Source organism: Marmota marmota, unplaced genomic scaffold (genome assembly GCF_001458135.2).
Source record: "Marmota marmota marmota unplaced genomic scaffold, marMar, whole genome shotgun sequence".
Lineage (NCBI taxonomy): Eukaryota > Metazoa > Chordata > Mammalia > Rodentia > Sciuridae > Marmota > Marmota marmota.
In genome coordinates, this window is record NW_026000026.1 from 55,824,938 (window position 1) to 55,833,125 (window position 8,188).

An 8,188-nucleotide genomic window follows, 5' to 3' on the forward strand; every position below is an offset into this window, starting at 1 on the left:
GACGCCTTGAGGTCAGCTCATCCGATGATTGGACAGCCTAACAGGCACGGTCCCTAAGCCACATTGCTTGTTGTTTCATTAAACAGAAGGGGGGAGATGTTGAGGGCCACATCCAAGTCGGGATGACGCATGGCATTTTTGCCAGAAGTAGTGGTTGAGAGGTGACGCTAGCGAGCCATTAAGATGATGACTTTTGAGTTCTAGAGGGGATTCCCGGAGAGTTCCAATTGGTTGAGGAAGTGCCGGAGGAGGGATTTTCCAGTTGGTGGTTCCTGGAGGAGCTGTGTAGCATTCGGGGGAGTTCCCGGGAGCGTGTGTGGAGTGTGCTGGTGGAGTTCAGAAATAAAGTTTGTTCCTGCTTCAGTGGCTCGTGATTTGTGCCCAGCCAGACTGCGGCACTGTCTTAAACTTGAGAGTACATGGATGATATGCTGATTTGTAACTGAATTCAGATATTTCTGCAAAGTGTTAATGTTGTAGGCAATTTTTTTTTTAAATCACTGTGACCAAAAGACCTCACAAGAACAATTAGCGGAGGAAAAGTTTATTTTGGTTCTTGGTTTCTGAGGTCTTGTCCATAGACAGCCAACTCCATAACTCTGGGTCCCCTGTGAGGCAGAACATCATAGCAGAAGGGTATGGTGGAGGAAACCAGTTCAGGACACCATGAAGCAGAGAGGGAGTTTTGCTCACTTGGGACAAAAATAAAGACTCCAAGGGCATGTTCCTCCAGCCACACCGTACCTGCCTACAATTACTGCTTAGTTAATCTATATCAATAAAGGATTAGGTTACATTTTACCTCTAATCACTGTCTCACATATATGCTTTGGGGGGACTTCACATGTTCAAACCCTAACAGTTAAGTGTAGTCAATTAATTTTCTGTCATTCTGATGATTTTGGTGAGCATTATATAGCTGATTAAGCTCAAGTTAAGATTATGCTTTCTGAGAACTTCGAGTGTAGATTTTCTACACTACCAAGAAAGAACTCACAGTTTAGAAACTATATAAACAGGATCAGCAAGTAAAATAATACCCAAACCCATCATAAGAAATGGCTGAAAGTCAAATATGACACAAAAATTTAAGTGCATCAGAGGAAAAGACATACTATATCCTGGCAGGATTATAATGAAAAGATGACAGCTGACTTCTTGACAGGAGCAACGGAGGCCAGAACAAATGTAACATCACCTTCAAAGCACACACACACAAAGGTAAATATATGGGTGAATACAAAAGATTCTCAGTATTCAGCTGATAGTCTCTTGCTAAAATCTTATTCTCAACTATTGTGAGCCACATTACTAAATTTTGATATGTCACTCACAAAGAATGATGATTAATTTCAGTGAATCGTTGTTTTTCTTGGAAGTATTCTAAAAAGTAGAAATAAAGTTTCAAACTTGTTACACTGTTTAAAATTATAGCAGTTTGTTTTTTATTCTGATGGTAAATTATTTGTGATGGTACATTATTATGATGATTATGTATCAAAATGTAACTTATTTATAAAATAGTTGTGTTCCTTAGCGAATTGAATAGCTATCCTGTAATTGAATAAATAGATACTTTCTCCCTCATTGAATTCACTGACTCTAACAGACAGAAATTCTATAAAAAATGAAGTAGACTGCTGAAGGGTTATACAACTAAGAGGACTAGAAGCTTGAAATCTATAAGTACAAAGCTGCTGTAGTTATATTTTGAACTTTGCTAAAAACCATACTTTTTTAATATTTGAAAACTATATTAATGTGTAACTCTAGTTACACATTAATGCACGAGTGCTTTTGTCGAATGGTGAATGATTTTGCATTTACTTACTAATTAAATACCTTACAATATTGTTCTTTTCCCATAATGAACTTAACAATATGTAATTATTAAGTTTTAAATGATTGGGTTAAATTTTAAAATTCTTCTGAAATTATAAAATGAAATAAACTACAGAAAACCAGGTAAATACAATGAGCAGCTTAGTGAACTATTAAAACAACTTAGTAACTACATCCATGTTGAGAAATTGAATCTTTTTCAGTCAGTTCATAAGCCCATCATATGCCTCATCACATTCACACCTGTGTTTTCCCCATCAAAATTAATCTTTATCCTGACTCTTTATGGTATTTAATGCCTTGTGTTTGTTTATAGTTTTATCACTAGTGGGTATGTTTTGGATACTCTATCTTAATCTTATTTTTTTAAAAAAACTTAATATATACTTTAATTCTCATAATCAAAAGGGCCTCCCTCCAACCACACTCCTTTTCTTTTAATTCATCTTTTAAAATCCTAGTCTATTTATTCTGTGCAGTTTCATACAACCTGTATTTTGTTGATTGTATATTTGAGGTACAGTTCAACTTGTTTTTCTGGCCATTTTGTTTCTTTGTCCTATTTACAGATGGTAATTGGATCCACAAGTTTGGTCAAACTCAGGTCCAAACCTTTTGGGAAGACTGCAGGTGGTGAGGTATTTGTTCATCAGGAGGCACATGTTTAGGCCTTTTGTGTGTCTGTAGTAGTTATTAATGCTTAAAGCCCACATTCAATAATTTATTGTGAAATGGTCAGTGCAATTTTGTCACTTACTTTAAGTCTAATATTTGGAGTGCCTTAATAAAAAGCTGTTTCTCTTCTTCCACAGTACAGTTCATAAAGGAAAGGCAGGATATTTTTTTTTTCTTTTTTTTATTTTCCAGGGTTTGGATATTAATTTCAAAGATGATAAACCAGTTTCTTATTGTTCTCTGAAAGTGAGTGATACATTTTTAAAAAAGTAAAATTATCAATTTAAACATATTTTAAGAGTTTTAATCAACTGTAATTTTTAACTTCACTGAAGCTTAAATTTTGGACTGTTGGAGTCTTTTCAAGTTGGCTGTTCAGTTCTTTGAACATATTTTTGTTAGTTTCCTTGCAATCTAGTATGACAAAATGTTCCAGGTTTATCTTAAACACTTTCTGCCCCAGACCTGGAAAAATCATAGTTCAAGGTCATGTTTTATACACTAGGAATGCTCATTTCTACTATTAAGATAGTTGTATTATATCTACACTGTCAGAGCATATAGTCAAACTTATTATAGTCCCTTCCTCTTAATCCCCATTTAGTGTTAGTTCTACAGCTAATAATGAGAATCTGTTTTGAAAACTCTAGTTATTTTGGTTGATTGAATTTCAGTCTGCAATGAATTCTTCAGGAAAATTTTGTGGAACCAATATTCCCTGAGTCTTTGCATGTTGATATAACTTTGTGCTCTTTAAATTGAAAGTCATTTTTTCCTGAATATAGTTATATACATACTCTTTCCATATATATCTTATATATGTTACTCCATTTTCTTAAGACATAAAACATTGATGTTGAGTCTGATGGGTATCTAATTTTCTTTCTGTTAGAAGTGACTTTCCCTTTTTGCCTATATTTATAACAGAATTTTTTCTTTTACTTTGATATTGATTGTTCTGGGTTTATCATACTCATAATATACTTATTCAGTATTTAGTTTTAAGTTCTTTATATAGTACTTTTATTTCAGGAAAGTTCTCAGTTATAGTTTTTAGAATGTATTCTGTTTTGTTGCTTTAGTTTTCCTCTTCAAAGATTCCTATTATTTATATACAAATTGCTCTAGTCTGTCCTCAATATTAGTCATTTTCCTTTATGTCCTTCTTTAGTACTTATGTTTAAATTTTTTCTGCCTTTTTACCTTTCATTTAGTTTAAGACATCATATGCCACATTATTTGTTTTTATTTTCCTTCTAGTTACATCTTCATTTCTGATATGATTATTCTTTGATATTTAAATCTTCCCTGAGTTTTGTCAGCTCCTAGTGTGTTTCTAATTCTAGTTTATGTTGCTTTTTATATCATTCATTCTTTTATTTGGTATCTTTTAGCTTGTCTTGAAATAACAGGTCAGTTACGATTTTGATTTGTGGACATTTCTTTCTGGCACATTTTCCTCTGAGGATGTTATTCTGTTCTTTATTCCATTTTTCAAAATAACGTTTTTATAGGATTCGACTTTGATCCTTTCTATTGCTCGTATTTATGCAAAATTGACTTCCATAAACTTTAGAAAGAGGTACCTCTTCTAAAGGCTCAAGACACCTTTTATAGGTCACTGAACACCCGGTTCCCTATGTATCCTGGTTTAAAATACAGTGGTTTGGTGCTTAACAATTTCCTGGTTCTTTTCTCCCTCCCTGCTTTTCTAGATCTTCTCTTTCATTTGTCTCTGTTTGCTCTCCAGCCCATTACTGAGACAATTCCCAGGTGTTCTCCTCAGTGCTGATTCTCCCTGTGGGAGGCCCTGACTGGGCTCCTGTCATTTCTGAGCTGCTCTTTGGATCTTGTGTGCCCCTAACTAACTTACTGTCAGTTACTGTTCCTACATCAGCCACTGTAACTTCCCGCAAGTGCCTGGCAGACATTTCAGTGTTATTCTGACTCAGATCATCCCTAAGACGTCTGTCTCACTGCATTTCTTCCTTCACAATTACTGATACCATGTAGGATGGCTATTAGAGGTTTATTTCTATTTGCTTGCATTTGGAGAGGGGATTAGGATATTTTGTTACCAAGTATAAATTTGTTCATGGGTTTGGGCTTTGCTATCTTGTTGATCTGTTTTTATGATATTTTTCAGAGATTATCCAGAGACTTATAAATTATCCTGTTGCTATCTCCAATAGCTTTAAGTTAAAATATTTTTACTTTTTATGAGGCTTGAAATGATGATATTTTTCCAGTTGCATGTAGTAAAATCTTCCCTTTATATATTTAAATTTTTGAGGGCTTCTAGATACTGATTTCTGTAGGCCAGCATACTCAGGGCTCTAGTGGGAAATAGGATTGTTTGAGCATTTCCATGGGGCTTTTCTTCCTCTCCGGGGTGTATTTGGAATTGGGTGTGTGGAACATGCTCATGTGTATAGAGTGGGAACACTCTTCCCTTCAGTAGTCCAAGAAGTTTGCAGGCCACATTGAGTTTTGGTGCTTTCTAATTTTATGTTCCCTGTGATAGCATATGCTATTCTTATGTTGTGTGGTTCAATCAAAAATGAAAAAACTGTACGTAGTTTTTGTCAGATGTAAGTGTACAGTCTCTGTAATAATCTCTTGGGTTTGTAAAAACACTTTAGGTTTTCATACTGTCTTTGCATTTGTGCTCCTGGCGAACCTCATCACCTAGCTGTGAAGAAGTTGATGCCAGCACTATTCACATTTCCATTCTCTTAAGAGTTGGAGAAACTAACCCTTGGGGACTTAAGTGAGTTGCTCGAAGTTATACATCTGGAAAGTTGCAGAAATATACCTAGAATCAGGGTTTCTTGACTCTCTAACAAGCACATGGAGCTGGGAACCTCTTCCGTTATAACAGAAACATGTTTTCAACATGACATCTAAATTCATTTATCATAAAAAAATCTCATCCATATACTCCATATGTTTAGTAAACCCAAAACCATATAACAGCAAAGAGATTAAATTTGCCAATATAATTTCACATCTCATTACCTGATTTTTTTCCATTTAAAAGCCATTCTCTTAGCTACTTTTTAAATTCAGTTTAACTCTGGAAAATGATTTATAGAGCAGTGCTTTGCAAACAACAATAGAAAAGCAATCATCTAAACTCTTATTTCCTTTCCTCATTGACTAAGGCAGAAGTACTTGCATGAGTGTCTGTGTTTGGGGGCATACTTTAACTTGCACTAAGCTGAAATTTCTGATTTCTGTTCATGGTTGATTTGGTTAAGAGGAGGATCTTGCCTAGGTTAAATACATTGATTGTTATGATCAAAAGCTTTATTTTTTTCTCATTAAAGTTTATTTTAATAGCTCTCAAAATTCTGGAACAGATTTTTTTGTCAAGTAGTTTCCATTAAAACTGCTGATTTAAAAAAACTGCTAACAATACTGCTGCACAAACAAAGACATATTAAATACACACATTCCAGTTCACACACATACACATCAAAAATGGTCCACAAAACAGTCTCTTTTCTTTATGGAAATTTTAGAATGCATTGTTATCATTTGTATCAATCTCTTACTATTAAACTTATATGAGACAAGCAATTCTAAGACTGCTCCTCTGTCACTGATTAAGACTTGAGTGGTAGGTATTAGGGATAATATGAATTTAATCTTTTATACTTTTTGTGCAGACATGGTTACCTTGCCAACTCCATTAGACTTCTTGTCCATGAATTTGATGACATAGAGACCAACTGTCTGTCTTATATCATGAATAGCAAAACCACTCAGAGCAGGATGGTTAGAAATATCTCAACACACAGGGGTTTGCCAGGAACCATATGAACCATAGTAGTGATGCTAGACACTGGGATCTTTTGACTCAATGATGATGGAAATGAAATTGAGTTAGGTCTGCAAACATGCAGGCAAAGCTTTTATTGGAGCTTCTGTTTTGGAAAGGAGATACAACTCTGAGAAGAAGACATCAGGCTAACTCCCTGAGCAAAGAAGAGAGCTCATTCTTTTGCTTAATTATATGGATGGGAATGTCAACTGGCATTAAGCATACTCAACTCAAGCATTTTACCTGGTACTATTGATAAGTTACTGCAGATATTCAAAAGAAAACAGGGCACTCTAACATCAATGATACAGAGCTGATACTAGTTGAGGGTGGCACACACTAAGCCTCCTGCAGTCTGCTGTCAGTCCATGATGCAAGGCTAAGAAGTACAAATGCTCTTTGTCCCTGTGGTGGTATCTGTCTCAGAAGCATCACCAAGTTTTAGGAATTTACAGTGATCTTCTAGTTTCTTACCAGAACAACATGCCATCTTTTCTTTCTGCTCACCAACTTGTAAGTAATGTGAGCTGTGTAATAATACAAGACAGGGGAATAGCCAGCACTGATTTGGCCTGGTTGGTTTAAGGGAAGCCAGATGCTTCCGTTGGTGTATTACTTTTGTTGCCACCAGCAACCCCACCACAACGAACATCTTTGACACACATTCTGCATATTGAAGGCCACATTATTTCCAGGAAGAGTTTCACTATAAAGTTCCATAGTGCATTTGATTAGACTACTTCATTTATGAGTTGACTGGAACAAAAGTGTCCACAATTCTATATTTGAGAATACTGTTATATACTTAGTCCACAGAAGCAGTAATAATATCACCAATTTTGTAGACTCCCTGGAGATGCAGATGCAAGGGATTGCTGGTGGTAGGGTGCAATCCAAAGCTCTAAGCAGTGTGGTTCCACAGGTATTGCCATATTTAATGATGACTTTGTATTCCTTGAACCAAGACATCTTAGGTTCCAGCATGTGTCCCTATTCCAACTAGAAATTGGCACAGGTGCCACTGTGTCAGGGTCATGAACAATTTTCTCAATGTAGGTGGTAACTTCCTTAACAATTTCTTCTTTTGTTAATGATGTCTCTTTTGGCTATAGGTTGGCTTGATGAAATCATTCTGTTAATGTTAACTAGTAGTTGTTTCACATTTAGTATATAAGACAGAAGCATCTGCTTAAGTGTCTCTGCCTATTCTTGGAGATATTATTTCAAATTCACCAGTAACAGCAGTAACAATCAGGATAGCACAGCCATGCTTTGATAAAGTCTCTCTGTCCTGGGGCATCAATGATAGATAGTCACATAACACTTGCTGGTTTCAAGTTAGAGTTAGTGACATCACACTGATGCTCAGTTTTCAATTTATTAACACTTAGGCATATTTGAAGGATCAATTTCCCATCCTAGCAGTTTCCATTTCAAATTTCTGATGGCTATTTTATTGATTCTGCCTCATTTGTAGATCAGATGGCCAGTAGTGGTAGACTTGCTCACATCTGTGTTTCCAATAATGACAATGTGATTTGAGCTCTTTCCTTTCTAATTTTGATTTTGATTTAGGGGATATTTTCATGAAACTTGTGTTCTTGAGGCAGGTCCTTTGCAAACACAAAAAACATCGACATATCTGCAATTTTATGATGAAGAGATCATTCAATAATCGAGTTCCTGTCCTTAAGGTCATTTCTTTGCTTTACAGTTTGGTTTTATTTGCAGATCCTACAAGTTCATAGATTCACAGTGTCATGAACCTAGGTCACTGATTCAAACTCCTACTCTTGCCTACCACATAGATGGAGCTCCAAAGGTGATAGCTGTCTCACATACTGA

At 35.6% G+C, this 8,188-nt stretch overlaps 1 pseudogene; it reads right to left on the reverse strand.

Annotated features, from left to right (window-relative positions):
* Window positions 1-6,171: 6,171 nt before the first annotated feature.
* LOC107148894 lies at window positions 6,172-7,643 on the reverse strand (annotated as a pseudogene).
* Between the last annotated feature and the right edge of the window lie 545 nt (window positions 7,644-8,188).